General features: G+C 50.3%; 1 pseudogene; it reads left to right on the forward strand.

Moving 5' to 3' along the window:
• Positions 1-8,314: 8,314 nt before the first annotated feature.
• On the forward strand, positions 8,315-11,777 carry LOC129139071 (tektin-4-like; annotated as a pseudogene).
• Positions 11,778-13,320: the final 1,543 nt, after the last annotated feature.

The following is a 13,320-nucleotide window of genomic DNA, read 5'->3' on the forward strand; positions in this document are numbered from 1 at the left end:
CAAAACTGGTAGTATTTGTAAGTGCAAGTACTACATGCTGTCTTGTTCTTTTACCAATTGCATTTGCATTTTAAGGTACTACTGGTACAGCCACGGTGGAGAACAGTTTGGAGGTTCCTCTAAACACTGAAAATAGAGGTGCCACATGATCCAGCAATCCCACTGTTGGATATATACCCCCAAAATAAGAAATGAGTATATCGAAGAAATTATCTTCACTCCCATGTTGGTTGCACCACTGTTGACAATAGCTAAGATTTGGAAGCAACCTAAGTGTCCATCAACAGATTAATGTATTAAAGAAAATGTGGTAGATACACAGAGTGGAGTATTATTCAGCCCTAAAAAAGAATGAGATTCAATCATTTGCAACAAGATGGAAGGAACTGGATATCATTATGTTAAGGGAAATAAGCCAAGCATGGAAAGGCAGACATTGCATGTTCTCACTTATTTGTGGGATCTAAAAATCAAAACAATTAAGCTCATGGACATACTAAGTACTAGGGGGCTGGTGGGGGACACAGGGCACGGGTAATGGGTACAAAAACAGGCAGAAGGAATGAATAAGACATACTGTTTGATAGCACAAGAGGGGGACTCTAGTCAATAATTGTACATTTTAAAATAACTAAAAGAATCTAATTGGATTGTAACACAAAAGATACATGCTTAAAGGGATGGATACCCACTCTCCATGATGTGATTAGTTCATGTTGCATTGCCTGTATCAAAATATCTCATGCACCCCATAAATATATATGCCTATTATATACTCATAAAAATGCTTGAAAATAAAAATAAAGGAACTACTGAAGGTCAGGTCAGAGTGGAAATGCAAAAATACTAATTAGAGAAGAATGTGAATACAACAGGAAACCTGTTGGTATTCTATTTATATTGTAAGCAGCAGTTCAATTGTTTTGTAAAAGCAATTTCAATTTTAATCACTGAACTAAAGAAATGGGCAACGCTGACTTCCGTAATATAGGTTCTACCTAACCATCTCTAACACCGCTGTCAAGGAGGACCAGTGTTAAGGCACATTACTAACAACCACACAAATTTTTAAAAGAAAAGAATTCTCTAAGCAGCCTATGGTACTTTGAAATGAAATATTGCCTCTCATTCTCACTTGTGTTGCCATTCCAAAAGTTTGAATTTGCTGAGGTTTATATTCTGAGTATTACATAACCATTGGTTCTATTTGGCATAACCTTATTAAATGGTGCTCAGAGCTGAATTACCTACAGAAACTTTCTGGTTTAATTAGCATAAATTGTTATAAATATTAGTGAGCCCATACTTGTGCGATATAATTAAACCAACTTAATGATTCTCACATAAGGTGTCAATTTATTTTACTAATGCATTCATAATCGATGCTTTGTAGCAACATTTTTCAAATGTTTAAAATGCTAAATCTTCTCAATTTTCCAATCTTTTCTTGAGTCTATTAGATACCTATAGTGTAGTTACTGAATAGCTGGGAAACAAATACACCTAGTTAGAAATGGCACTGCTTTATAAAAGGCACTAGAGAAAAGACGGGACTATTTCTATATTTAAATGCTGCTGGCAAGTGAATTCCTTCGTATATAAATGAAAGATACCATTCATTAAAATGAAAGACTTGTTTCAAGTGTGATTCTTACATTTCATTCATTTATGATAGAGTAAATGGCTTTATAATTACTTTAAAATTTAACTCACTAGTACATTAAATCTGTTCATTGCAAGATTAGAATCAACTGTGAGGGGAACTAATTTAAACAAGCCCTTCCTTAGTCTTATTGAGTCTCATATTTGCTGAAACTACCTACAGCTTGCAGGATAAGGGAGTTCACGGACCATAGGGTGAGTGAACCCATGCACAGATTGCAAACTGCCCAGTGTTACAACATTTAGGATTTTTAGACCTTTAATTTTCCAAGTCATAGAAATTTGTTACAGGTTCATCACATCTTTGTCTAAATGGCAACTGAATTTCTTTAAAGATATGTTTTTAAAAAAAGGCATAAAGCTATGAATTATTATCCATTTGTGTGCCTCTATTTTTGCTTTAGAATTATGGAAGTGGACCCTGTGAATTTGGGAAACACTGTTATGTATACACATAGGTGAAAAACAATCTAACATTGTGTAAATAAAAATACTTTTTTTAAGTTGAAAAACATCCATTTGTTCTAAATCTATATGTATTTTCTGTATCTAGTACAGAATAAGCTGTAACTTCTCATTGAGTAATCTTAGGTTTTACAGATATGTAAAGCTGAAGCAACTCTAAAGAGTAGACACTTCAGAACAGGAAGGGTCTGGTCAATGTTGAGAGTAGACACTTTCACTGAAGGTTCTGGTGAAATGTGGGTAACTAATTGCTTGAAATCTATAATTTGCTATATAGTTAACTATTAAGTTAAAATGTCATTTACCATGCTTTTTACACTAAAAGCTTTAACTTTTCTGAGAAAATAATATTTTAAATGTTCAATTATTACTTCTGAGGAAAGCTACTTCTAGCATTCTTTGTCATGATATGCTTGTGTGCAGTAAGCAGAGCATTTTCAGCCACTTACCTCTACATTCTTCCTGTTTTTCAATTTCTGATTTAGATTATAAAAGGCAAATGGTTAATTTAATTTGATACTCAGAGTTGTGTTTACCTTTAATGGACAAATATGTGTCAGATACTTTGATGTTTATTGATATGACACCGTGTGGTTAAACAACGCAAGTATGTCCATGTGTTTCTTATAGGGTACACTTGAAACTAGTGGTGTTTATGCAGTTCACTTATGTAACTTGAAAATCTGGTACTATTGCATTCAGGACTGAAATCTTGGAGTTTAGGTGTCTTGTCTCTCATTTTGAAAATAAGTGAAAGTTGAGAATGTAAAATCTATAAAGTTCATTTTTTTAACTAGGAAAAAAACACAAATTAATGACAGACACCAAATTACAAATCCAAAAAGCTCAGAGAACACCAAGCAGGATGAATATTTTAAAAATATACCTAGGAATATCATATTCAAACTGTAGAAAACCTGTAACAAAGATAAAAGATTAAAATAAGGCAGAGGAAGAAACACAGTGTCTACAGAGAAACAGACATAAGAATTACATTGGACTCCTGTTTAGAATCCATGCAAGTAAGAAGTGTTGAAAAAATTAGATTACAGTGGCTATTTATTATCCAAGTATTCATTATCTAAAACTGCAAAGCAAAAATAATTGTAACAAGAACACATTCACTAGCAATCTGAGCACTTATGATATTAGTGTCTGTTCTGGAGAGAATTATGTCCCCCCAGAATTCCTAACCTGAAGCCCTATCTCCCAGTGTGACTGTATTTGGAGAAGGAGCTTTTAAGAAGGTAAAGGTTAAATACGGGCAAAAGGGTAAGGCCCTAATCTGTTAGGACTGGGGTCATCATCCAAAAAGGTAGAGACACAAGAGATATCTCTCTCTCTCTTCTCTCTCTCTCTGCCCCCCTCCTTCTCTCTCCCTCCGTCTCTCCCTCTCTCTCTCCCTCTCTCTCTCCCTCCCTCCTTCTCTCTCCCTCCCTCTCTCCCTCTCTCTCTCCCTCTCTCCACATACATTTGTTAAATTGAGGTTTTTTGTTAGAACATATATAGTGGCATTTTAATATAGTGTTACTCTACTTAAAACACACACACACACACACACACACATACATTTTTGATAAATTCTTTTTTGAGGATAAGGCCGGGCATGGTGGCTCACACCTGTAATCTCAGCACTTGGCAGGATTATCATCTGAGGTGGGTGGATCATCTGAGGTCAGGGGTTCAAGACCAGCCTGGCCAACATGGTGAAACCCGTCTCTATTAAAAATACAAAAAATTAGCTGGGTGTGGTGGCAGGCACCTGTAATTCCATTTACTCAGAATGCTGAAGCAGGAGAGTCCCTTGAACCCAGGAGGCGGAGGTTGTGGTGAGCCGAGATTGCACCATTGCACTCCAGCCTGGGCAGCAAGAGCAAAAATCCGTCTCAAGAAAAATAGAATAAAATAAAAATAAAAAAACACAAAACTGGGATGTGTCCCTGTCTTTTAGGCAGATATGCTTTACCATTACTAAAATTGAGCTTCAGAAACATTAAGCATGCTACACAAACTTAGCTGGAAATGAATACTGAAATGGAAGTTTGAATCCAAGATGATTTCTTTTCAATCCCATGCTAATGCCGTTAACTCCTATAGACCCTTCTCAGGGGCAGCCAGAGAGACACTAGCCCACTGATGGACGGACAGACGTGGGCAGGGTCCGTGTCACTAAACCACCCACCACTGCCACAGCTGCCTACAACAGACACATCAGATGACACTGCAGGCAAATAAATGATTTTCACTGAGGACTTACTGGTTTTAATAATAGGTCCTTGTGTAGAGAAGTCCCTCAACCTATTGTGCAATGAGTTTTGAGAAGCGGGTAAGCTGTATGTTTTGTGGTTTTGTTTCATAAATGCATCTACAGGAAGACCAATATTGACTGAATGAAGCTTTCATTTAAAGGGCTAAAATATGCTTTGTGTTTTTATATGTGGATACTACTTTAAACCTAATGACTATTTATTGTATCATAGCTTGTGATGTATTCTGCTCATGGCTTTTAAGGTAAATTGTGCCATGATCCACTGCCATTCTAATTGCTTTAACAAGTCATTACCACACTACTGTTACATCTTAATTATGCATACAGACAGGTAGACTTATTTTACATATGTGAACTAACTAGTTGTCAAAGCAAATGCAGATTGTATTCTGCAAGTAAAATCTTTTTCTCTCTGAAATTTCTGGCGATGTTCTTTAAGTGAAATTCATATTCAAACTGAAGATTTTAGTTACAAGAACTGAGTGCAGATTAAAGTCTTTTTGTGATTCAAACATAGTCAAGAGTACAACTGTGATATTTCATGGAAGTTATGCAATAAAATGTCTCTAACCTGCGAACAAATCTATCAAGCAGACGGCACAGTACTAAATTTGAAACCAGAAATACTGGGTTTTTACATAAATGCTTCATAGATTCGTTTTATGATAAAGGGCACATAACTCTCCTAAACCTCACACCACCTCTTGAATAGGGATAATAAGTCCACATCAATGCTGATGCCTTAGCTATTATTAAACTCTTACAGTATGATGTAAAGTGAAAGTACAATGTAAGATCATTCCTAGGCCAACTTTGACCAGTTTTATACAGAAACATGTGCCAACTTTTCTGTTTGCAAGGATAATATCAAAGAAAACACCAGAAAGTTATATCTTTGATGCATTTTTTCAAAATCATACACATAATACACAAACCAAAGACAAATGATAAATATTATGTCAGAAAATATAAAGTCTTCCCCTTTCTTCTTTTGCCAAGAAAGTCCAATATTTTCACCATTTTTATGCACACAATCAACTTTATTTAAGCTGGAAGTTAATGTCTCATTGTTTTCATTTTTCTAAATAAACACCTTTTCCCTTGAGTATTGTTCTAAAAATTTTGAAGTTGTGTGAAAAATTTTGTTCTGATTTTTCACATTTGTGCTAATCATATGTGAAAAGGAATACAGATGGTATTTAATTATGAACATGAAAAGATGTTAAATGTCATTAGTCATTAGAAATTTGCAAATTAAGACCACAATGACTAACACATATATACCAGAATAGCTAAAATAAAAATAAAACATCAAATGCTGGGGAGCATGAGTAAAAACTGGAGCTTTCACACATGACTGGTTGGAATGTAAAATCGTACAGCTATGCCAAAAAGGAGTATAGTAGTTTCTTAAGAAACTAAAGGAACCTGAGTCCCCAGGCCTGCAGTCTGGGCCAAGGTCACTGGCCCTGGATCAATCAGGATGGGGTTCAGGGGCCTTCCTGGGGCCATCCAGTGTCCAAGTTGCCCTTTGGTGGTCTCGTCTGCCCCTCAGCCCCTGAGCACGTCCATCTGTCCCTCCAATCCTCCCTGTCACGGGGCATCTGTCACAGAGCCATGCGCTATCTCCTGCTTTCTGGAGATGCCAACTGCCTGGGGTGCTCTTAGCCGTGCCCTCCCCATCTCTGGGTCCTGACCAAGGTGCTCTAATGGACACCCCCAACCCAGGTCTCAGACAGCTGACAGCACCCTGGGTCCCTGAAGCTGAGATCCAGCAAGACACACGTGGCCTGAGAGTCCCACTCTCTGGCTGGCAGAACCCAGAGGTGGGAGCACAGTGGAGTGTCCTTCAGGGTGTCTTCACCCCATGAGAGGGCTGGGGGCTTTGGGAGTTTGCAGCTGGCAGGAGTCAGGGCCCAGTCCCCTAACTCTGATGCGTCCTTGGTCAGATCCTGTGCCTCAGCCTGCAGGGCCTATTGCGGTCACCAGGTGAATGTGTTCCCTTAGTCTGGGAGCCCCAAGTAGGCAGCACCCCCTGCCAATGACTTCAGGGCCCCTGGAAGTGGAGGCTGAGAGGTCTCCCACTTCGCAGAGCTGGGCTCTGGCCCAGAGGCCTTCTCCTTGGCTTAGGTGGTCTCTCGGGCTCCTGGGGCTGCAGATCAGGGACAGAAACAGGCAGCTCTGCTCTGCTATGCCTACAGAGAGGTGCCCAGTGAATGCAGGTTCCAGACAAAAGGTGGAGCCTGGCATCCTGCCCTGCGTGGGCTCCAGCCTGCTGCCATCTGGGGAAACTGAGTCATGGCGAGGCTCAAGGATGTTTCTCAGACCACACCAGTCCCTGAAGGTCCCCTGACCTCCCAATCTTGACGGACAGTGAGAAGAGGTTCCCAGGCCACCTGCAATAGGTTCTGGCTCGGCCTGGGTTGGGGTAAGTCTCCCGGCTGCTGTCCTCAAAGCCCCATCAGGAGGCTGTGTCAGGCCAGGCACACCGTGGTGACAGCAGCATGGACTGAGGGTTCTGGCCGCGGGAGAGGTCAGGACCGGGGGAGGTCAGGTCCAGGAGGAGGGCACTGGCCGGCACATGGTGGTGCTGGAGAGACCTGGGCGGGGTGGTGGGAATGGCCCAGGAGGAGCCCCGGCTCCTGTGGCTGGAGTGAGGGTGTGGGCTGTGGTGGGAGAGGAGGTGAAGGTGGAAGGAACAGGGGCCCAGTGGCCTGTGCTGTAGGAAGGGCATGGACTTCCTAGCGAGGACTTTCTGGTGCGGGGTTCTCAGGGAAGAGGAGGCTGGAGGGGCTGGGGTCCCCAGGAGTGCATGCACCAGGCAGGCGGAGGGGAGGACGAGCCAGGAGCCACAGGCTTCTCACCGCCAGACCAAAGCCGCCCTCCGCTGGCTGCGTGGGGAATCGCGCCTAGGCTGGGGCTCCCCTCGCCCCAGGTTTGGGGGAGGCTGATGTGTCCTGGGGCGCTTACTGCCCATCCAGTCTCCACCAGGCAGCATGGCCCTGGGTGGCTTTCAGGGCAGCCTCCGCAGCACAGAGCCTGCCTCCGCCCTGTGGGGCAGATTTGGGCATCTGACTCTGGACACTTACCCAGAGGCTGAATTCAACTCCCCAGGGAAAAGCACACTCAGACTCCCTCCCTCCCCACTGTGCCCAGCCTGAGGGGACCCTGGCTGGGACTTGGGAGGAGAAGGCCAGAGGCCAGGGCCTGGCTCTCAGGCACTAGGTCCAGGAGAAAATGGAGCGGAGTCCCTGCAGGAACTGCCTCAGACTGCCCCTGAGGGTGCCTGGCCTGGGACCCTCCCTGTGCTACCAGGCTGCTGTTGGGGCCAGGAGGGCAGGGAGAGCAGCCACCTGTACGGCATCAAGTAACACTATCACTCAGCACACCCAACACCCACACAACAACCACAGCCCTCTGCCCTGAGGGAGCAGGTGGGCAGAGCCTCCTCTGTCTTGTTCACCCTGAGCACGGAGCTCCGCACAGGACAGGATCAGAGAGCAAACCAGGAACAAATGGATGAATCAACGAAGGGGCCAGGGCAGTACGTCCCCACCCACACCCTGATCCCTAAGGGTGGGACACAGAGGCTGGAGACGGGCTGGCCCTGGGATCCTCTAAGTGACAGGAACCCTTGGCCACTGTTGATTGCCCCGAGGTGGGGCTGGGGCTGCCTGGCCCTTTAAGAGGGCAATTCTGCCCACCGCCCTGGATGACCCCTCCCCTAGCCACTGGAGAAGAGATCCCGTTTCTTGGCAACAGGAAGCTCTTGGTTTACTGCGTCACCCAAGCGACTGGGAGCCGCGTCCTGCTCTGGGACTGAGCCGTTGGAGCCGACCGATGACTGCACTGGGCTGACCGCAGCAAGCTGACCACACACACTCCTCACTCCCCTGGTCCTGGTGGGCGGCAGACACCATGGTGCAGACGGATGTGCTCCTACCAGAGCCGGCCCCGCAGAAAGTGCCACCCTGCGAGCTGCCCTGCAAAGAGTATGACGTGGCCCGCAACACGGGCGCCTACACGTCCTCCGGCCTGGCCACCACCGGCTGGAGGTGTGGTTCCAGAACTGCTATGCTCGCTACCACCAGGCCTTTGCCGACTGCAACCAGCAGAGCAGGAGCTGCAGGGGCATGAGAGCCATCAGCTGGCCGCAGAGACCCAGGCGCTGACGCAGCCGACACAGCAAGACTCCACGTGCAGAGTGGGCGAGCGACTGCAGGACACGCACAGCTGGAAGTCGGAGCTGCAGCGCGAGGTGGAGGCGCTGGCTGCGGAGACCGACCTGCTGCTGGCCCAGAAGAAACGGCTGGAGCGCGCCCTGGATGCCATGGAGGTGCCCTTCTCCATCGCCACTGACAACATGCAGTGCAGCCAGCGCCACCAGCACGCCAACCTCGTGCGTGACCATGTGGAGACGGAGCTGCTGAAGGTGCCAGCAGCCTTGGGTGGCCAGGACTTGTGGGCACAGAGAGGAGGAGCCCCCGGCAGTTCATGTGGACAAGCCACGTGCTGCTGCAAGCACACGGGAGACCAGCCCTCTGTGCGTGAGACCCCTGAGTCCCGAAATCTGGCCCCTTAGTGACAGGAGGCAGTTTTGCCCCAGAAGGCCCCTGACTTCCAAGCAGCTGTTTCTCCTCTCGTCCTCCAATCCCTTTGAGTCCTGGCATAGTCATCCTGACCCTGGGCTCCCCAGAGATGCTCCCTGGTTGGGACAGTTGCTCCCAAGGTGGAAACCCAGGTCTGGGCCAGCACTGCGGGTGTGGACAGGTAGGGTGGGATAGGCTGGGATCTACTGCTCCCATTCATCCTATACAGAGCCGGGGACACGAAGATCTGCACCCACAGGTCCCCTTCTCCATGTCACCTGTAACTTCCTAATCCAGCCCAGCTTGTCTATGGGGCAACCCCATAGGGTGAGAGAGTAACTCAGTCCTGGCCCTGATGCTGGCTCTGGAGAATTCCCTGAGCTCTCAGAGCCTGGGGCCTCCATGAGAACCACTAAAGGCCTGTAGACATTTGTGAAAGATGTGGGGTGGAGGCAGCTGGTCTCCTGCCATACCCCCAAACTCAGGCAAGAACCCTTGAGTCCCTCCCTCCCCTCATGCCTTCCCTCCTCCCTCCCTTCCCCTTCTGCAGGCCTATCCCCCTGCACCCTCTCAGTGCCTCAAGAACTGCTGCAGCTCCCACAAACCCTCTGCCTGCAACAAGGGTGCCTGCGAAGTGACGGAGACACTGACAGCGCAGGAAGAGGAAAACCCAGGGACAGAGGGGTGCAGGACTCGGGCCCTGGCACACAAGGAGGTAGCTGGTGGTCCAGGCAAAGACCCCAATCACAGGGAAAAAAGGCTTGTTCCTACACACAGAAAATTAAACTGGCCAGGCAGTAAGAAGAAACACAGGGTCTTCCTCCTGTTCTTGGTGTGAGGATGGTCTTTCCCAACACAGAACCCTGAGGGGCAGCCTGGGCGGGCATCTGGGCCCCCAGAGTTAGGGTCCTCAGGGGCTGTCCAGAGGCCAGGGGCAGGCCAACGTTCCTGGGTGCAGTGAGTGAGCAGCAGTGATGGCTCTTGAGGCCTGGGGCGTGGGAACTGCCGCTGAGGGACCTTCCCAGCAGCCCATAGAAGGCCCTGGAGGAAAACACCCCACTTACAATGCACCAAGGAGAATGCCCAAAAGCCCAGGATAAACCCAGTGAGAGAGCAGAACTTGCACAGTCAGAGCTCAGGCCCGGCATTCAACTCCTTCTGGTTGCTCAGGTGTAGACCAAGGCCTGCAGCAGCTGGGCCTCCTGGGATCCTCACCAAGGACCGGCTCTGGTGCTCAGGGCGTCTCCTCCCTCAGGAAGCTGAGCTCATCCGGAACATTCAGGAGCTGCTGAAGAGAGCCATCGTGCAAGCAGTGAGCCAGATCCGGTGGGTCGAGGGCTGCCCAAGGGATGACTCCTGACCCCACCCACGGCTGGTCCTGGGGCAAGGCATTGAACGACAGGACCCTGAAGCTCACAGCCGGCAGGGGCTGTCCCAGGTCACAGTGGGAGCACAGGGCTGGGTGGGGGAGGTTCCGGTCCAGCCTGAGTTTGAGTGGCCAAAGCCCAGTGCCACAACTGATCTGCAGCCTCCCAGCATGGGCGGCAGCTCTTGGTCACTGCTGAGCACGAGGACAGCCGGCCCAGAGCTCCCTCCTGAAGCGGGCATGAAGGCCTAGCCTGCAGCATGGAGGGTCCCCGGCGGGGCCCTCCCTGGCCACACACCAATGCCCTGCCCCACCCCGCCCCAGACTGAACCGGGAGCACACGGAGATCTGCAAGATGCACTGGTCGGACAAGGTGGAGGCCTACAACCTCGACAAGACCTGCGGGCGCCACCACAGCCAGAGCACCGAGGTGTAGACTCATCTGGCACTCCACCACCTTCCAAGAGGGTGGGGGCCAGCTCTGCCCCCGCGCTTGCCCTGGCTGTGGTCTCGCCTCCCTCTGCCTGGGGGCCCCAGCGGGGCTCCTTCCCACAGCCTGGCCCAGAGGCCCTCGCCCCCGAGGGCACTTGGGCAACTGTCTGCCCCTGGCATGAGTAAGCGAGCAAGACCTCCTCAAGTGCCCAGCGTGTGCACAGCCTGGTTGCCCGTAGACAGGACAGGGTGGGGTGGGGTCAGCCCCAGGCGCCGGCAGGATTGCATTTCCACCCAAGGCCAGCAGAGGGAGCGCGACCACCGCCCACTTGAGCTCGGCAAACTCCTGGGTGCGAGAAGCGGACGCGGGCGCTGGGTACTAGGGAAGGGAGGCTGCGGGGGACGGAGGTGCTGCAGAGGGGGCCTCGGGGGCAGCGGTGCTGGGAACGGGGTTGCGGGGGCAGGAGGGGACTAAGTGCCCGAGGTGGGTAGGGTGTGGGAGGACTCAGGGGAGTTGTGGGCGGGGGGCACTTGGAGGCAGGCAGCTTGGGGGACTGGGCTTCGTGGGTCTGCACGGGGTGCATTGGAGTCCATGCAGTTCCTCCAGGAGCATGGGGCACAGACAGGGAATGGGGGCGTGGCAGGGCCCCCAGCATTTGGCAGAGCCTCCCGACCCTCCCCTGGCTGTCTCCCACCGCGCAGCGCCTCCACCCCGGAGACCTGGACCAAGTTCACGCAGGACAATCTGTGCCGCGCCTAGCGCGAGCGCCTGGACTCGGCCAACCTGTGGGTGCTGGTGGACTGCAGCCTTCGCAAAACCTCCGAGGACCTGGGACTCCAGTGTGAGGCCGTGAACCTGGCCTTCGGGCGCCGCTGTGAGGAGCTGGAGGACGCGCGGCACAAGCTGCAGCACCACCTGCACAAAATGGGGCACCCTCAACCCCGAAGATGGCTCCCGCTCCTGCAAACCACTGTGCCCACTCTCATCACCTGACCTGGGCCCTCAACACCTTTCTCCTCTGTCCCACTTATCCCAAAGGACCCCAGAAGCAAGCGTCACCTCTCCGTAAACCTATGTAAAACCAGGTGACACTGGGTATGATCGCAGGGTGTTGCAACACCCATGACTGAGCAGGAGGAGCTGTGGGGATGATGGAGGCAGGAGGTGGTCTGGGGAGCATTGACCGCCCGGGAGGTCCCCAAGAGTCCTGGCCTGGCAGGCAGGGCTCTGACTCTAGGGCCTCAGCGTGGCCTTTACCACCACTGAGTCCCCAGTCTTTGAGCAGGATTTGGGAACTGGTGACCACCAAGGAGGGGGGTTCTTGGATCAGAGCTCAGACAAAACAGGCAGCATGACTCTCCAGAGCGCACTGGGGGCCCCGGACTCTCTCATGTCTTCACCCCCAGCCCTCAGGGACTCTCCTGTGTGTCCCAGCTACTCTCCAGCCATGCCCAGATTTCAGTGGGAGTCAGTTCCAGGCACCCAGGTATCACCACCAAACTAAGCAGTTTCGCTGAGTTACTCCCCTGTCTCTCTCATGTCTTCACGCCAAGCCCCCTGGGACTCTCCTGTCTGTCCCAGCTACTCTCCCACCACGCCCAGATTTCAGCGGGAGTCAGCCTCCCACACTCCGGAATCACCTACAGACTCACAGACTTCACTGAGGTCCTCCCTGGTCTCTCTCAGGTCTTTGCCATCAGCCCACAGGGACTCTTGTGTCTCTTTCAGCTACTCTGAAAACTTCTCTAGATTCCAGCTGGAGTCAGTTCCAGGCACCCACGATACACCACCGAACTCACGAGTTTCACTGACTTACTCCCCAGTCTCCCTCATGTTCTCACCCCCAGCCCTCAGGGACTCTTCTGTCTCTCTCAGCTACTCTCCAACCATCTCCAGATTGCACCTGGAGTCAGCTTCCCGCACCCAGGAATCACCTACAAACTCACGGAACTTACTGCAACCCCCCCCCCAATTTCTTTCACCTCTTCACCCCTTGCCTTCAGGGACTCTCCAGGGTCTCCCAGCTTCTCTCCAGCCTTCCCCAGATTTCTGCCACAGTCAGGCCCAGGCACCCAGGACAACCCTGGACACTCACAGGCCTCACGAGACTATCCCCCAATAACCTGTACCTACACAGGGATGGCTCCCACGCATCCCTCAGTGACCCCAAACCCATCTTCACTTACACTCAGACACTCCCAGGGCCTGACAGCTACTCCCCGTTATTGTCCTTCAGTTCGAAGCCCTGGCCAATCTACTAGCCAACATGATGCAGTTACCTGGCCATTTCTCCACGGTTCCCGTGAGGGCCCCACACCCAGCCGCACAAGAGCCCCTCCTGCATTCCGTCCTCACACGCAGGCCTGTCCATCTACTTGCTACTGTCACACTCTTGCCAGCAGAAGAGGCCCCTGTAATGGCCGATATCACCACCCAGTCTATCCTCACCCCACAGCTGTGCAGCGGGACCCTCCTGCTGGCCCAGGTGGCTGCCAGAGCCCATGCTGGCACGACACTCCAGCAGGTCGGCGTCCCT

This window comes from Pan troglodytes, chromosome 17 (genome assembly GCF_028858775.2).
Source record: "Pan troglodytes isolate AG18354 chromosome 17, NHGRI_mPanTro3-v2.0_pri, whole genome shotgun sequence".
Lineage (NCBI taxonomy): Eukaryota > Metazoa > Chordata > Mammalia > Primates > Hominidae > Pan > Pan troglodytes.